The following is a 17,929-nucleotide window of genomic DNA, read 5'->3' on the forward strand; positions in this document are numbered from 1 at the left end:
ATTACCTCTCCATCTCTTCTGTCTTCTCCCTACCCTTCCCTCCTCTCTACCCCTTCATGTACTAATCTCCCTCTCCTTTGTAGTCTTCTTCACCCACAAACTTAATGACTTCTCCGTTCTCCCAATCCTTTGTTGTCTTTACCTGATTTTCCATCAGACCATCACTTCTGCTCTTCATTAAAGTCATAAGAGAAAAAAGCAAATTGCCTTAAAGAAAGAGAGACTGTTTGATGAAAGGGTGGTATGACTGTTGTCACTGCTGTAAGAAAACGGACATGGCAGCTTTCTGCCTAGCATGGTGTTCACCCTAATTACACTTCCCTTCTTATGCACGCCTGTATTTTCCTAGACATATGTGACTACACTAATTTTGAAAATTAGTTCACCTCCTTTCATTTCTTTTTTCAGCTGCTTCTCTGTTTTCCCAGGGCTTTGAGAAGAGCACTGGATATCCTTCTGCTCTATTTGGTAATATTTATTTTCACCTGTCTCCTTCATCACAGTTGTACATTAATTGAATTAGTACATACTAACTGCTCACATCCATTTCCTCTGTAGTCACCAATAGGTATTGCTTCCTAAGTATTATTCCCCATGTTTCTTAGTGTCAGCAGCTCCTCCCTATACTGTAGCCTTCTTAGCTGAATCTTTATTTGCATTTCTTTCCTAAAGAATCACTCCCACAATTTTCAAAGTGCTGATCCTTCCTTTACAAGAGAACTAACATCTGCTTTTTCTTCTTCATTTCCAGAAGCCTGTATACACAGGCAGTATGACTGGAATTTGCCAGTACTTCTGCTTCATACATAAGAAAGTAGAGCAGCTGGTGGGGCACCTGCTTGATATTCAGATGTGGTAAACTGGCCTCTTCTCCAATTCACTGCACTGTGGTCTGCCTGGACTTATTTTCCTCTTCCCAAGGCAGCACTCTTCTTCACATGAGACCAAAACACCTCTGTTTATCCCTCTATTTTTCACCCTTCAAAGGCCACTCCTTCTCTGAATGTCAGCTGAACTATTTCATTCAGCTCCAGGAAGAGAGGACTGTCTTCAGTATTCAGTAGTGGCTAAACACTCCCCTTTTCACTGCAGTCCCATAAATAGGAGACAGAATACAGCACTGTGCTCCAAGTGATTTCCCTCTTCATGCAATCATCATAGGAAGAAAGAATTCATAGGGCATTTCCTATAGGTGGTGGAACAGAAGAAGTCTAATCTCCTCTGAAAGCATAGTCACATGTGACTGGGAAGACATTGCTTTCAGAGTTGGAATGAGGGACAAGACAGCTGTAAAATAATAATTTTGGAATCTTTAATTCAGTTTTTATTCCCCTAAGAAATGCTTCGAGTTTCCAGTGAAGCTTGGATATTCAAAATTTCAGTAGCTAACAGTGGCTTATGCCTCTTTTTTAACTGGTGAGGCGTGATGGCAGAGACCTTTGACTTGTTTGCTGCAATACTGAGATTTTCAGGACTTCTTCCTTCTAAGCTCAAGCAGCTGAGGGGGACACGAGGAAAGACAAAATGTGTGTGGTGGGGGAGGAGAGCAAGGGAAAGAAAGGAGTGTTTTCCACTGAACATCTGAAAGTGAGTAAACTATTATATCTGCGGAGACATCATTATTTTTAACTAGTTCTTAAAACTTAGCATGTTCACTGCCTGGGATGTACAAATGAAGGCAACTGAAACGAGCAGTCAGGGAAAGAAGAGATATGCAGAGGTGCAGTTAGTTGTTAGGAGCAGAGAAATTTAAAATGCCACAGCAACACCACAAGTCATATTCCCTCACCTGAGAACTACAAGACTGCTACCTCCTATGCAGCTTTTCATGTTAATGGCATACTAACCGGGCAAAACAAGGGGATTTACTGGCTAATGTTCCTTTCTCAGGATTGCCTGATGTTGCGTTTAGGGTGAGAATAAATTGGCTAAGAGATAAATCCCCTTGTGCTCTAGCCAATCCTCAGAGATTAGAGGGACTAGGGGCGGCTGGATTTATCTCTTAATAGGTATGCCAGTTGGGACCATGACTATAGATCTGAGCCAGCCCAAACAGGCACTTGAGAAGCAGCCAGATTCACAAATAGTACGGTTTATTTTCATGCAACATCTACAGTTCTTTAAGATTGCCTACGATAAATGCACAAACTGCAGGTTGGCTATATAGCACTACACAAAAGAAAAGGATTGCAATCACACACACACAGTTCCCAGGTATACACTCAGCGTAGCCAAGGAGGTCTTACCAAAAGGCATCCCTTCTGGGGGCGGGCGAGAGCACAAACCCATCGATCTGTCCCTCCGATTTGGTGTCGGATTATTGTCCCTCCAAGTTAGGTACAAACTTGGGGTACTATTTATCTTAGTAGGTATGGTGAGTGGGTGGGACTGTAGTCAAGTCATTATTTTGTTGAGTAATGACATAATTCATTTCGTGGTGCCAAGGGGTACAGCTGGTTTTTATGGGAAAAAGAGGGAGGACGGAAAGCAAGGTCGACTTGGTGCGAGGGGTGCAGCTGGGTTGTGTGGGAAAGAAGGGAAGATGAGCCACAGAGTTGGACAGTTGCTACAAAAAATCATCTTTTGCAAGAAAAGAGTAGAACAGGAGATAAATCTGTCCTTGAGAGAAGTGAAAGAATGGGACTGTGCAGCCTGCACCCCGCTTCGCATTCCTCCTTGGCGCCACATCAAACACAAATCACTGGACCTTTGTCCTGTCCTGTGTTTGTTCTGGACACCCTGTGTCAAGGAAAATGTATGTTTTACAGATTTCTTACTGTTTTGCTTTTTTCACACTTCCAACACCTAACACCTGAGTAGTCCATAAGATGGGCAAATTGAACAACTGTCCTGGTACCTTCGGATATACGCAGCCAACACTCAGGCTCTCTGTGAGGCACTCAGGCAAAGTGGTTCTGGCTTTTATGTGAGCCTTCTCCACAACAGTGTGTCAGCCTCAGAGTCCTCACTGTGTACACTAGTGTCAACACCATCTACAGCAAACTGCCTTTGATATGTCTTTCCATGACAAAATCCAGTCAGGCTTTTCCTAACAGAAAAAAGGTGAAAGGAGAATTGCTGGTTATCTACTTTGTGTTCTCCTACAGTGGATTATATTTTATTTGGCATGTCAAAAGAGCAGCAGGACAGTGTGGTGAGTTGTCTATGGCAGCCAGAGGTAGATGTGGTCCTCATTTGAACAAGGTCTGAGCTCCTTCCACATTGCTCTGTACAAGGGGAGTGTTTGTCATGAGGGTCCATAAGTTCTCTCTGAAGCTCCATACCTAATTTCTGCAGAGCAAGAAGATGAAAAGAGCTTGCAGTGCTGTGTCATGATTCTCCAGTGTTGTAATGAGGAAGCAGAATTCAGGGGCAAACAGGGGCTTTCTTACCTTCCTAACCCCTTCAGGCTATTCTTAGCTTTGGAAGGGTGGGAAGGCAGTAGCTCAGTAAAACATTATGTGTGTCTCATTTCATAAGCTTCAAATGGGTATATAAGCTTTATGTTATCTCAACAGCTAGTACCTACTAAAACTGTATCACATGAAATTAAAGTGTTTCAATGTACGTAGATTTAGTGTACTTTTCTGATTCAGTGTAAACAAGCCTTTAGGTCACAGATCTAGAGCCAGGTTCTCTCTATTTCTATTAGCAATCTCAGTGAAGGCAATAAACTTACTCATATGAAAAATATCTCTGATTTGGAAAAGCAGATCCTTATATTTTAAATGTCTGTGGCAGCAGCATGTCTGTTAAATTACTTAACTTTTTGGGACATCACTGATTTTTTCCAAACTTACGTGTGATTCACATAGCTTATGTGTCCATACATTTTTATTGACATTTATTTGCCTTAAAATTAAAGAGAATTTAAAATTCAGGTGTTTTACACTAAAAGGGTACATGCTTATCACTTAGATACTTGTGCATATATGTACATGCTACACATATGATTTATATACATATATATTTCATATTTCATATTTAGGCTTTAGCAGAATAATGTGTCTGTGTGTGTGTATATATATATATTTCCAGAACTCTATTATTGGTTGTATTGAAACATAAACACATGGCTGAACTGCAGGAAAATAGTTCATATAGTAAAAATAGGTATGTCATGGAAAAGAACGCAACCATACCCTGGCATTTTCCTATTTCTTCAGAGTTCCTGTAAGAAAACATCTCTGCAGATCTAAAATGCTGAGCAGTCTGACAAGCACAGTGCCCTTTATCATGTGAGTGTCTTAAAAAGCAGTTTATGAATATTCATATCTTTGAGGATTTCTGTCCCAAAGGCCTCTTGGTTGTACAGTGGCTTTATTCAAGATGGCTTCTGTCAAAGCTAAAGAAAGAACTGAAAAATAGTACAACTATTTATCTTATTTAATACAATGGTGATACACCTAAATCGGTGGTTTTCAGATGGAGGTGGCTGCTACCTGTAAAGAATTGTGCAAAACAGTAGGGTGGGGCAACCAAAGTTTGAAAATACATTAAACTGTGTCCCTCATACCAGTATGGCAGCCTGTTCATGAACTACTCATGGGAAGGTGTTTTAAGAGAACTGGGCCACCAAACCTACTCTGTACCTAAAATATACACATCTTTATCACCTGAACTTCTCCACTGATTTCCACTGTCAATTCAATATTTACTGCCCTTCCTGTACTAGAATATGAACGTCATCTTTCTAGAAAACATGGCTGACAAAAAGTGACAATACAAACTACCCTGTAGAGGAAATGACAAATCAACAAACCCTTCAGGAAATCAGCCACCATGCAAAACACACTAGAAAAAAAGTCTCTAGAACTACAGTGCAAGGAGCAGGCTCTGTATTTGGATTAACCAAATACCATCTATGATTCTAATAATGCAGAAGGGAAACCATCCCTGACAGTGTCTTCCTGTCTATTATGTACTACTCAGTGCTGGTATGTATACAGAAAATTGTTAAATAATTACAGCATCTACTAAAACACCTCCTTGAAGAGTTCCTCCTGGAGCCCTTTTCCACCTCTTTCCAAATAACACTTCCAGTATTAAATTCACAATCCAAACCAGATTTCACCTCTGCTAACGAAAACGCATTAGAACCAAACCTTGCTAGCACAGCAAATGCAAAATTCATGAATACTGATGTATTTAACATAATCGATGCCAGTGCCCAAAAGAACTATTAATTTCCATGGGTTGCCTTCATACAGTGTTAAAAATGTGATTTATTACACTAAACACATCACATACCCTTACGAGAATTATGTTCATGAAACTAATCAACCATTATTCACAAAATGAAGTCACACAGATAACTGATCAAGGACAAAACACAGCAAAGGATAGGAGAATATTATTTTTCATAAAGAAAATATTCCATCTCTTGCACAGTCCAGGTGCTCACAGGGGACCTACAAGTCATGTTTAAAAAATAATCCTGGGAACTAAATCCTTAAGGGTGGATAAACAATTTGTGGACTCAGTAGCAACATTGTTTTTAAAGCTTAAAGTTTTCTTGCTGATTCATCCCTCCACATTCACTTCAGCAACTTCTTTCTCTCCAGTGGTTTACATGATTAAAATAATTTTATTATACTATGAACAATCATGTCCCACTTGTATTTAGTTTGGATTTTGTTACTTGTCAGATCGGATTAATGGATGTCAGTCAAATCCAAAAGTTTTTTTTCTCCAGTTCTATCAGTTGGTCTAATTAAAGATATCACCTCTTCCACAAACCTTGTCTCACTTGTATCACACACTGTAATAGCCATGGCATTGTAACTGTACAATGTTTTATTTGTACAATGTTATATTTTGTTTGCTTGAAGGAAAAGGGATAAAATACTTAAAAAAAGAGAACATTTCTTGGCACTTAGAAGTATGTCATTTGTATTTGTTGGGTGGGGAGAAGAAAGGGAAAAAATAACTAACAAAAGAGAACTGAAGACTTCATAAAGAAGAGAAACGCGGAAGACAAACTAATTCTTGTTTAATCACAATTAACATTGAATTTCTTCTATAATAATAAAAAAAAATCTACAACTGTTTTAACAGATTCTGAAAGAAGTTACTATTTTCCCGAAACTAAAGTCATCTTCCATCATGAACCCTATTTTGCAGATGGAGGACAATCAGGAGGATTGGGTTTTGAACTCTCCTAAAAATGTTCCAGGGTAGCTTTTCTGCAAATTGAAACCTCCTTACTTAAGGTAAAATCTGTTAGTGTAACAGGCCTAAATACAGGATAGTTCCTCTCCCTGGACTGTCTGGATCTATCTCCTTGCTTCAAAAGGATTTAACCTGTGGTTCCAAACATGATAGCCCATAAGAGATTCAACCTTAAATACCATTGAGCCAACACTGAAGCCAGGAATTCACATATTGTTAGTCTTTATTTTTATGTGATTGAAATTCTTCAGAGAAAATAGATGACAAGGAAGAAGTAAGGAATTTGCAACAGTGTTGCTAAAAACTGAGATTTGTATTGTCAGTGTTAGCCACTTGTAAGACAAATTAATGTTAAGAATAGAGATATGGAAGCCATAATATGTAAACCAAATGCAATTCGAAGTTAGAGAAATCTCAATTTATTTAATTGTTAGTGTGATGGGTATCATTATCCTAAATGTGGCTATATAGAATAATTCTGGAATGACATTTGTGACATTTACAGTGTCTATTTACACATCACCTATTCACCAACCTGTTACTTCAAAACACATTCTCATGGGGTTTCATCAGCTTAAAAAACCCACCATAATTAATAAACAAACTTGCCACAGAAATTCTTCTTTCCCCGAAGTGGAGAGAGAGAGGAGTGATAGTTTTCCTACAGGATGCAGCACTAATTACTGACCTCAGAAGAGCAATATAACCCGTATAGAGCTACTGTAGAGCTAGTGTAACTGATTTCCTATAGAAAAGCTATTCAAGATCTGATTAGAAGCTGGTACAATATCCTTTCAGGACTGCTTTTTGGACACAAATATCTTCAGCTGCATTCATTGTTACCCTTTTTGGATCCAAGAACCTTACCAAAGGCAGTCCAAAACCATTGTCAGAGCACAGGCAAAATACTGAGCAAATAGTTTATTTTAGGCAACTTTATAGGTGGCTCTTTCTGTCAACTTCATGTTTAACTCTTTGTCTGCAATGTGGCCAGAATCAGCTCTGCAGGAGATTGCAAGGAAAGGACTGATGGTTATGATCCACAGATATCCCTGTCCCTGTCCTCACATGGCATGGCTGCATTTTCATTCCTTTCCATTTGTTTTGACCAGTACAAGATTTATGTGGGGGCATTAGCTGTCAAAACAGATTCTTAAGCTAAGAGGCATAGCTTAAAGCCAGTGTTAAGGAGACTGTCCAGGAGCAAAGCAGTCTAAATCAGGGAAAAAGAAAGGTGCCTTAACACCACCTTTTTGTCTTTCCTCATCCCTGTGAAACGCTGTGCCAAGTCTTCCTCAGTCAGAATTCAGGAGCTCACCCATGGTAACCAAGGAAGAGAAATACAAACAAAAAGTCACAATAAAATGTTTAAAAATAACTCTAAAACATTCCTAGCCATTTCTGGAATACTGCATATACAAAATAGGTTGTGGTGTTACAAAGGTTTTCTATTGGTACTTGCACAATACTCCAAAACTTAGTCACACAATATGTTTATGTTGATCGCTCTGATTGATTTTACTATTTGAAAAATAATGAACCAAATACAGAGAAAACTTCTTTGTATGGCGTAACACCATATTTAACTAGTGTAGCGTAGGGATTGTTAGACTGAACAGTGGTTGTTTACTTAGCTTCTTTAAATATAGTAGATAGGCATTATGCCTATCTTATGACTTAATTTTCACTGAATTATACCAGTTTTGTGTTGATTTCACCAGCATAAATGTGGTGCAATCCAGTTGTGAACTGGATCAATTCAGAAAATGTTACAGTAAGACATTTTGAATGGAGCATGTGCAAATTTAAATTATGGAGTATCTAAAAGAAACTTTAATATATACTTGTTAAAGAAAAGATTACTTATTGTCTCTTTATGTCTTTTGGGCAGTTATTACTTCCAGTAATTATTATTTAATATTTATATTGCAATGATGTCCAGATGTCCCAATTCAAATCAAGTTAAAATTCACCTTTCAAGTCACTACCTGAGCATTTAATAAGCAGAGGTGCTTACCCTGGAGGACTTTCAGTCTAGCTCTTGGAAAAGTGAAAGTGCACGAATGTAACAAACAACAGCAGTAAGAAGAGGGAAAAGCCGCAATAAAACCCTGTTACTCTGAAAATCTATGTGTACGTTGTTCAGACAATTGATCTATTGAAAGGGACAAACATAGAAATGCCTGTTTCACCAACTGTTCTTTCAGTTTAGCTGCACGCTGTTGCAGTATTTACTAGCGTTCCTGTTTGAATATAAAAATAGAAATTTGAATGAGAGGAGTTTGGGCTTGGTGTCTACTGTGAAATCGCACATAAAGAATTTGTTTAAGCTTTCAGTGGCATCAGTTGCATAGTCTCACTTGAAAGACTCATTATGTAACTGTATATTTTGTACTTTGTGCACTTAATCTGTAAGTATTTGGTAACTGGGATACCACCTGTGGGAATTAATGTTGCTGGGGACTCTGTTGAAGCTGTAATCTAAGTACTATCTTGGTATTTATAGTATTTTTAAATCCCTGGGATAACTCCTGGTATTTTCTTAATTTGTATAGATAGTTGTATCTTGTCTATGTAAAATGTCTCCAGGAGCTGTGGTCTAGCTAGCTGTAGTTTCAGCAGACTTTGGCTAGGCTTTTATTTTTGATGGCTAAAACTGTAAGTGAAATAGTATGTTACACTGAAACTAGTGTTACAACTACAGTAGATTCACCATGGGAGCAACAGTTGCTATGAATTTCCCACACCCTCCTATTACCCTGCTGCGTTAACAAACGCATTGGGCAATTTGCAGTAAACATTGCCAAAGAACATTTGCACGTTAAAAAAGTTATGATAATTCACACAAAAAGGAGGTGCCTTGAAGAGTTCATGATGGAGGACATCCGTTACAGAGAGCAATTTGTATTAATTATGATAAGGATACATTATTGGCTATTAGACAGGAATGATCAATCGTTTGCATGAGCTTAAAAAAATAGGAATTTTATTATAGCACCAGTGTAGTGCACTACAGTGAGAAATCCTGAATCTGTTGTCAGTGGGGGGGAGTTCTCACACTTGACCTTAGTCCAAAGATGACTCATTTGAAGAAAGTGGCTTATCTGAGCAAGAAGAAATGGAAATGATCTAATGTTTGGGGAAATATATATACGTATATAATTTTACTTTTTAAAAACTCTGATGGTTATATTTAATTTAGTTTAATTATTTAAATCTACACATAGTCCCCAAAGAGCACTTTGTGCTCGGTAAAGATGGAGAGAGGATTAATAGAAAAGTAAAGAAACAGTGAGTATTTTTACCCTAGTAGAAATTCATGCTTATTTTCTATATTTGGATACAAATTGAAGACTTGAATGTACAACTCCCATACACAGACAAGAAGTTTTAAATAAAAAGCAGTATTGTTAATCATAGTGGACTTTTATAAATGTGATCAAGTGTGTGTTTTGTGGCTAAAGATTAAACCTTCTTCATCCAGGGAAATAGGATGAAGCAACTAATGATCCTGAACAGGAAATATCAACTGGAGTTACTTTCAGGGACTGGTGAGGGTTTAAAGGGCTTTTCAAGCCTAGTTGCATGCTAAAATCAGGGGCAGGTCATTACTAAACTGACATACCATTTTCCTTTGCTGTTCAATGGCTCATGTAAAATGGCATTTTTTAAGCATTTTGTCCATTTCTCAGTAAACAGATTATCATAATAAAACACGATCCCAGCTTAGATGGTAGCAGTCCCAGTTGAGAAGCCAGGAATTAAATGGGCATGAAAATAAAACTACCTCTGTCCTTAGATGTGGTCTCTGCAGAACACAATTAAGGAGCATAAGGTGAGCAGCATGTACAAATCCACCCTGCTGTCAGCTTTGTGCGCTGTTTTGTGGCTGAGCAGAACTCCAGGCTCCAGGACTGTTAAAATGGCATATTGCATACACAATAGGTTATCAAATACCCATTTCAAACAATCAAGGAAATTAAACAGAAAAACATTTCCACCAGCATACTCTTGAGATCCAACACACACCAATAGTGAAGCTGTGTGACCTACAGTAAACCCAGTGGCTGCTTTTCAAACATATTACTACATGCCTATGTGATAATTGACAGCATTTTCAGTAACATCACATTGTACTGAGGGTGATGAAATACTTGAAAACATAGCTGTATTCCAGGGTTTATGCGAGACAGTGTGACTACATATATGGCATTAATTGTTGTTTGCATCGAGGTTTAATATACCCAAACACCACGTTTGGGTGGAGGTTGTTAGTTTTTCCCCCCAGATGTGTTTGCTCCCCCAGACCCTGGTACCTGGAAGCTCAGGAGCGGGAGGTGCAATGGCGTGGCAGCTGCTGGCACGGCCGCCAGCGTGACAGCGAACGCCTGAAACGTGGTCAATCGTTCCAGCAGTTTGGACAGTACACGCGCAATTATTAAATTGGGAAGCCGAGCTGCCTGTGCCTCGTCATTTGGGATTCGATTCGCCTGGGCAACTGACGCGCCCCTGCAGAAGGCGAACTACGCCAAGACCGCGGGGAAAACCAGCGACTCCCGCGCGGGGACTGGGCCAGGAGGGGGCCCCGGCGCGGCCCGGCCCCATCCCCGTCCCCGGCGCGGGCCGCGCGCCCGGCAGGGGCGAGAGGGGCCACCCCAAGGCGGCGGGACGCGTCCCCTCCACGGCGCACCGCTCCCAGCCCCCTGCGCGCCCCGGGCCGGCCCGGCCCCGCGCCAACGCCCCCCGCCCCCACCGCGCCCCATTCCTCCACAGCCCGCTCCCGCCCCCCGCCGAGAGCCATTGGCTGCGGCGGCCCGTCCCTCACGAGGTCTCTCGCTGGAGATTGGCTGCGCCGCGGCCTCCCGCGTTCAGTCCCGCACCGGTGCAGGGGGAAGGGAGACCAGCCAGGCCTGGCGGCGGCGACGCCCGCCCGCCCGCCCGTCCGTCCGTCCCCTCCCGTCCGTCCGTCCCCTCCCCTCCCCTCTGTCACGGCCGGTGGGGGCGCGGCCGTCTCCCCCCCCGGTCCCGGCCCGGCTCCCGCTCCGCCCTCGCCGCAGTGCCTCCCTCCCGCGGCTGGGCGGCGGGGCGCGGCGCCGGCAGCCGCAGGGACGCGGCGGCCTGCCCCCCGGTTAACGACACTACCCCCCGCCCCCCGCCCCCCCAGTCTTGTGTCCCCCCCCTCCGGGGAATTTCCCTTCCCCACGGCTCCGCCGCCTTCCCGGGCTCCCCGCGGCCGAGGGGGGGCGGGCAGCGGGAGAAGGGGGAAGTGTGCGAAAGGAGGCGGGGAGAGAGGGCGGCGGCGGGCGGGCAGGTGAGCCGGGCGGCCATCCCGCTCCCCTCCTGCCCTTGGCGGCGGCGGCGTGGCGGCGGCGGGGGGGGCGGTGTGTGGGGCTGCGGCCGCGCTCGGGCAGCGCGGCCCCGGGTGAGGAGCTGGGGGCGGAGCGGCGGCGCCCAGCGAGCCGCGGTGGTGGTGGGGGCTGTGTGTGTGCAGGCCGGCGGGCGAGGGGCGGCGGCGGGCTGGGCCGGGCCGCGCTGCCGAGGCCGGCTGGGTGGCGGGGGGCGCTGCGCTCTCGCCGCCGGGCGCCGTTTCTGCCGGGCGGTCGCGGCGGCGGGCGGGGCCGGCGCGGCCCGGGGCCGCCCGCGGGGCAGATCCCGGCGGCGAGGGCCGGGAGGAGCCCGGCTCCGCTGCCGCCCTCCCCCCGTGCACACGCACGTCGCACGCTCCGCGAACGCCCCCGTCCTCGTCGAAAGCTGTTGCATCTTTTTTTTTTTTTCCCCTCCTCCCGCCTCGCGTCTCTTCTCCTCTGCCCCCTTCCCCCTTTACGAGAAGCAAACTCGATTGGATTTAATACATTTCCTTGGGATCGGAAGAAACTCCTGCCTGCTGGATCTGGTTTAGACGCCCGACAGACAAGGTAAATTAAATGGAGAAGGCTTGGGGAGCAGCAGCAGCAGCAACAACAACAGAAAAATCCTTCCTCTGCTGAAGGGGGTGGGGAAAAAGGAAGGAGTTCAAGCTTCATTTTGATATCCTGTTTTTGGCCTTTATTTTTCTGTGTTTTCCGCCTTGCACAGTTTAGCTGTCCTTTGTGTTTCTCTCTCTCTCTCGCCGAAATGCTGTTTATATGCACGTAGTCGCTGGTTTCATGGAGACTGAGGGAAGAGTCTGGGGAGACCGAAAGTTTTTAAGCTCCTCAGACACAGAAGTTTCTTTGTTCGGTCGGAGAAGGTATTGAACTGAAAGTGCTCGACTCCGCGACTCCGCTGCTTCAGCTCCTTCCCTTCCAAAACGATTGCTAACCCAGGCAGCATAATTAACTTCTCAGGAAATAAGAAAATCCTAGAGGAGGTAGTATCTTTTATTTAATCGAAAGATCTTGAGGCTTGGCTCTGCCTATATCTGCCGTTTCTTGTTTGTCTTTTCCCTTGTTTTCTGGAATATCGGTTAGTGTCTGGCCGGTCATCTTCAGGATAGCTGCTAAATTTCTTCATAAAACGTGCCCCCGTAGTCTTCTATAAATGCTGTCGTAGTTTTTCCCCTCGACTGCTGCCGCCACCTCTCTTCCTCCCCTCCGCCCCCTCTCTGTCCTCAAGATGACAAGTTGGACCGCATATTTTTCAGCTTGTATAGGAGAGGTCTGTATTGTATTTTGATCCTTGTAAAGTTTATCTAAGAACCTCCATTTAAAAAAAAGAAATAAAGTAGCTAGTGGTGTGACTTCTTAAAAGTATGTGCAGTTGAACCTCCGACTTAGGGTATCTGCCTTTGGTTTTGATGACCACTTTATCATTTTTTAGAGGAGTCCCGTTTGAAGCTGTTGGAGGGGAAACTTAATGCGAAGTTTTGGTATAAGGTTTTATACCGCTGGTGCTTGCTAAGTTATGCCAACTAACTAGTTGCATGTAGTGAAGGCAATATCGCTCACCAGAGATTCATTTCACATGCCTCAAAGAAGCAATTATCAGCTTGTTCTTTCTTGAAGGCAAGGAATTTCTTATATTGTGAATGCTTAAAATGAACCAGAAGCCCTATCTCTGTGCTAGCTTATTTAAATTTTTGTCAAACTTGAAAACACTATTTTGGTCAGATAGGATGTGTGTTCTTCAGTCTCTCAAGTGTCTGAGATGTGTTGGTTTTGTGAGGCTTGGACAAAGTAATTTCTATGCAAAATTTTTAACAGTCCTACATATGTAGTTCTTTAACAGCATCAAGTAATGTAGTGTTTGAGGAAAAAATTACTAATCCAAATCTATCTGATGCACCATGAGGAAAAATGTTAACATTTAACTGACCTGAAGTGGCTTCAGTGGTTGGTAACAAGTAAATGATTTGTCTTGCAATTTATAGACTTACCTTTCCAGGCAGCAGTAAGGGTTGTTCTTAGGTATCAGAAGGGGCTGAACAGAATAAATGACAGTGAACTTCAGTTTCCTTATACAGCTGATGCTTGGCAGAAAAGCAGTGAAGTCTAAATAGAGTAATCCTTTCACAAAGAATGATCACTTTCCAAAGCCGTGTTTCAGTCTCAATAATGACTCGAGATTCCTGGGGGGGCGTGGGGGGGTGGGGAATTGTAGCAATGCATGACAAATTTAGTTGTAAACCGCTATGTTCGTAATGGATGCAATTTTGTTTCTTTTCAGACCTTTTGTGTTTCTCATGATGCACTTGATATTTTCCAATGCCATGCAGAAGAATAGATCCTTGTAGTGGAGCCACAACTTTTTACGCTAGTGTTTTGTCACCATGGTAGCTATAGATAAGGCCCTTTTTAATGATGAAAGTGTAATTCAGTACTGCTTACAGCTAATGGTTGCATCATAGAATGCCATTCATATCATTCACATAGTTTAGGAGTTATGAAGGAGTGTATTTTTTCTCAAGATCAACCATCTCAACTAAAAATCAGTCTGACATTGATATTCATATGAGTAAAATGGTTTAAGTGTAGACATGGTAGCTCATGTTGCTTGAAACAGCACTTTCATAGCTATGTGTGATGGCTTGGGGAAATATTCTTTTGACCTGGCTGTTCCTTGCTCATGAATTAAATTAAGCTCAAGTAAACATCGGTCAGTTTAAGTAGGTACACTCGCAGTCAAAGTGCTAGAAGCTACAGCGTATGGCATGCTATGGAATATGATAATCATTAGGATGATAATCATATTAGTAAAAATATGAATAGATTTGTCTTACTAATAATCTGCCCAGTAGATAATATTTGGTGTAATTGTAGTGCTCTATAGGGTATCTATTTGCACATCACATTCATGTAGAATTGATGAGGGGGCTCCATGGAGAAAGTAGTATTGTTTGCAAGTTTGCATAGTGTATTAAGCTGGTGGTGTAAGAAAACAGTGTTATGATTTGTCCTCAGTGGAATTTGTTCAGTCTGCAGTCCCAGGCATGAAGAGCCATGCTTGGAACATTAAAGCTGAGGAAAGGCTTGCACATATGTAACATACATCATATGTAGCGTGTTAGCAGTAGGTTCTAGAAATACAAGAGGATGGAAGAAAATTCCTCAACTCTGCTTTCCTGTAGGGGTGTAATGAATCACTGGCTGTCTGCTTTGTTTTCTTGTTTTGTTTTTATCCCTTCTGCTCCCAAGTGAAAAGGAAAATCTTCTAGGGAAAATGTTACATAAAGATCAAATGGTTGATGTGTCATCTCTTCAGCAGATTCTCCCTGTGGAATAACCTGATCTGCTGAAGGAGGGTCTGACATTTACTCCACATGGAGGATTACAAATCTAACCTTTTCCAAATGAGTAACTAGCTGAGTTGATGGAAAAGCTACTCTTACAGATATGAAAATAGTCGACTGTATTCCTGTATGAGCTTGTTGATGGTGACAGTTGATATAGGCAGTTACATGCGAATTATCTGGAAAATTAAGATTTGGCTATTTTACCTTGTCATCTTTTGAGTAAGTGAAACAGTATGTCAGACAACACTTTTCACATCAGAATGAAAACATTGAAGGTAACACGTTTATCAGTTTGTGTAGTAAACAGTCCGTAGATAACTGACCCCCACCCCATATTTAGAAAGTGTAGTGTTTGTGGTAACCTGTTACACTGCTAGCTTAGTGTCTTTGGAACATCCGTGAAGTCCAATGCATACTTGTGAGGTATAGGTTATGCCTTCTACAACTTCTAAAAGTTTAACTGATTTTGAGAGTTTTGCTTAATGTTTTGAATGCATAGGGAGTATCTTAGTGTTGTGGGTAACTTGTGAACAGTTCTGTGGCTACTCTCATGGCAGACTCTGGTCCAGTTCTGGACAAGAAGTACTTGTACTTTTTTTTTTGTGGGATGGGGGCTTCTCAAAGCTTTAAGCATGGATTTCCCACTGTCCTTGTAGTTATCTTCATCTCTTGAGGAGCAGCTACAGTGTGCCACTGCAGTTTCCAACTGGTGGCATGCAGAGCCCACTGTGTCAGCGCAGTTGGCATGCTTGTCTCCTGCTGAGTAAGTACAGGTAAAACTCAGCCTAAATAACACTGCCTAGTGTACTTTAGTAATAGTTAATTGTTAAGCAATTCTATTAAGTTTAAAAGGGGACAGGTGATAGAGAGTTGACTGCTCTAATGACAAGATGGGTGTGGGGTTTTTTGAAGGGTTTTTTGTTGTAAAAAGATTACTTGATTGAAATACAACCTTCATTTGTAATTAAGAATACAGTGTTCATGTATTGTGAGTAAAACCTTATAAATGTTAAGATTTGAAAGTAGGGATGCTGATTTAGGAGAGGTTTATAAATCTTCTGCCTAAGAAAAATGGAAAAAGTGAATATTGCTATGCTGGAATTGGTGTATTTTTATCATGTAGTAATCTTGGAATAATTATTTTTTTTACTGCTGCTCTCCTTCATTAGTTACCAGATCTTAAGATATTTGTTTCTCTGATGCTTAAATTTCAATATGGATACTTGGCTTATTACTCTGTTTAGTTTCATCTCTACTTCCTCTGAAGGTGATACAGAAGCATGATATTTCAACACTAAATTGCACCTTCCACCTTTAAAAATACATTATGACTTTGCATAATTGAGAAATAAAGCTAAACAAACCTCCTCATTTGGTCTAAATGAAACCAAACTGAAGTGTACTTACGTTGGAGAACATGAGCATTGTGACTAACTTCCCTAGGGTAGTCGAAAAGTAGGTAGTTCTTTCTGTATGTGGAACTAATTTGTAGAAACTTGATACTGAGCGATCATTATACATAGGAACAAAAAGTGATGATTAAGCAGAGTCTGAGGACAGTGTGTACGATCTTGGCTGCTGCGGCTGTCCTGGAAGTTGTAATAATGTCAGAAGGTAATCAAACCTTTGGAGTGTCTTGTGTTCGAAGGCTCAGTCTTGTTAGGTAAGACAGTATGTGCTCCCTCTCTTCTATCCGTTTCAGTAGACAATGAATGGGATGGCCATACTCTTCTATTTTTTGACATGGCCAGGAAAACATTAGCTAACAAGTATGCAACTGATGGAAGGCAGGGGAGTGCTTTGTGCTTTGTTCAGTATAGGTCGATTAGGCACAGGCTAAACCCTAAAGATTACTTATGTAGTAAGGACAACTTCTGTCCCTGTAAGAGCAAAGCTACCAGACATAAGGGAAGTGATTCCAAAATGCACAACTTTTTTCATAGTTTCTCAATTTCTAAATATCCCATATTATACACTTTCGCATCTTTTGTAAATAGAACTATGGTCTCTCAAACTTTTGTTTCATGCTTTTGTATAATTGAATTCTGCAAGCATAAGGCTATATTATATATGCAAAGTAAAACAACTGCTAAAAGCAACCGTTCTTTAAGATTCCCTTATTTAGATGCACATTGTGAGAATAGTAACTGGAAGAAACTGTAGATCAGTATCTTCAGAGTGATCAGTTTGGAATTCACTGGGTGCATGAGCTTCTTTTCCAAACAAAGAAGTCTTCTAAGCATGCTGAATTCTCCAAGTTTGTATAGTTCAATATGTACAGTGCTCTGCTTCATGTCTTGTAGACCCCATCATGAAGTTGGCTGGGTTGGAATGAACAGAGATACATAGACATGGTCCAAGCAGTGAATGGTCTGACTGTTCTGGACTATCACAACTTCCAGTGGGAGAGACTGCAGCTGTTTGAATAGAACTTCCTTTCTAGGAACAAACAGGTAGGAAGGAAATACTTGTTTTAGAGTGTTGAATTTTGTGTTCTCTTGAACTTAAAACTGTACTTCTGAAGTACATGGTTGGGGTATAGTTGTCTTCCTGTGAGCTCCTAGTGCTCAGTGGCTACTTCTTGTGTCAGTTGTCTGGGGCTAACTTGAGGATTAGAAGAAGCTTTGAAGTGGTTCGAAGTGTTAGTAAAAGTTACAAATATTTAAAATGAAACACTTAAAATTTGTTTGGAATGGGTGGTATCTCCCTGTGAAGTGGCAAAGGCCTTATTCTCCTTGGTGTGGAAAGCTCCAATGTTAGTAACTAAATTTAAAATATTTGAAGTTTTGTTAGTATGTTAAAGGTAGCTGCAGAAAGATGGTCTTGGTGTCTGAAAAGTTTCATGTTCTTCCTTAGTTCTCTGTCCTATAATATGGGGTCTAAGTTTAGTATAGTAGCAGAAATCATTTTCTCAGCCTTCTTTGCTCTCCTTGTCCTTCAAGTTTTTCATACATATCTTCAAAAACTTCCAAGCTTCCTAAGAAGGAGAGGAGAGGGCACAGATTCTTCAAGCTACATCAGTATATCTGAACAAACATCTGAAATGCA

General features: G+C 41.8%; 1 protein-coding gene across 12 annotated transcripts in view; it reads left to right on the top strand.

Moving 5' to 3' along the window:
- Window positions 1–11,467: 11,467 nt before the first annotated feature.
- The window catches only part of ERBIN (erbb2 interacting protein), a 122,990-nt gene continuing 116,528 nt past the window's right edge, over window positions 11,468–17,929 (top strand). For 4 of the 12 annotated variants that reach the window (XM_074857245.1, XM_074857246.1, XM_074857244.1 and 1 more), the window contains exon 1: window positions 11,832–12,086. The gene's annotated coding sequence lies outside the window, so the exon portion shown is untranslated. Of the gene's footprint in view, window positions 11,483–11,830; window positions 12,087–17,184; window positions 17,335–17,929 lie in introns of those variants that run through there. The other 8 variants (XR_012627264.1, XM_074857243.1, XM_074857240.1 and 5 more) reach the window with 4 other exon arrangements.

Source organism: Strix uralensis, chromosome Z (assembly GCF_047716275.1).
Source record: "Strix uralensis isolate ZFMK-TIS-50842 chromosome Z, bStrUra1, whole genome shotgun sequence".
Classification (NCBI taxonomy): domain Eukaryota; kingdom Metazoa; phylum Chordata; class Aves; order Strigiformes; family Strigidae; genus Strix; species Strix uralensis.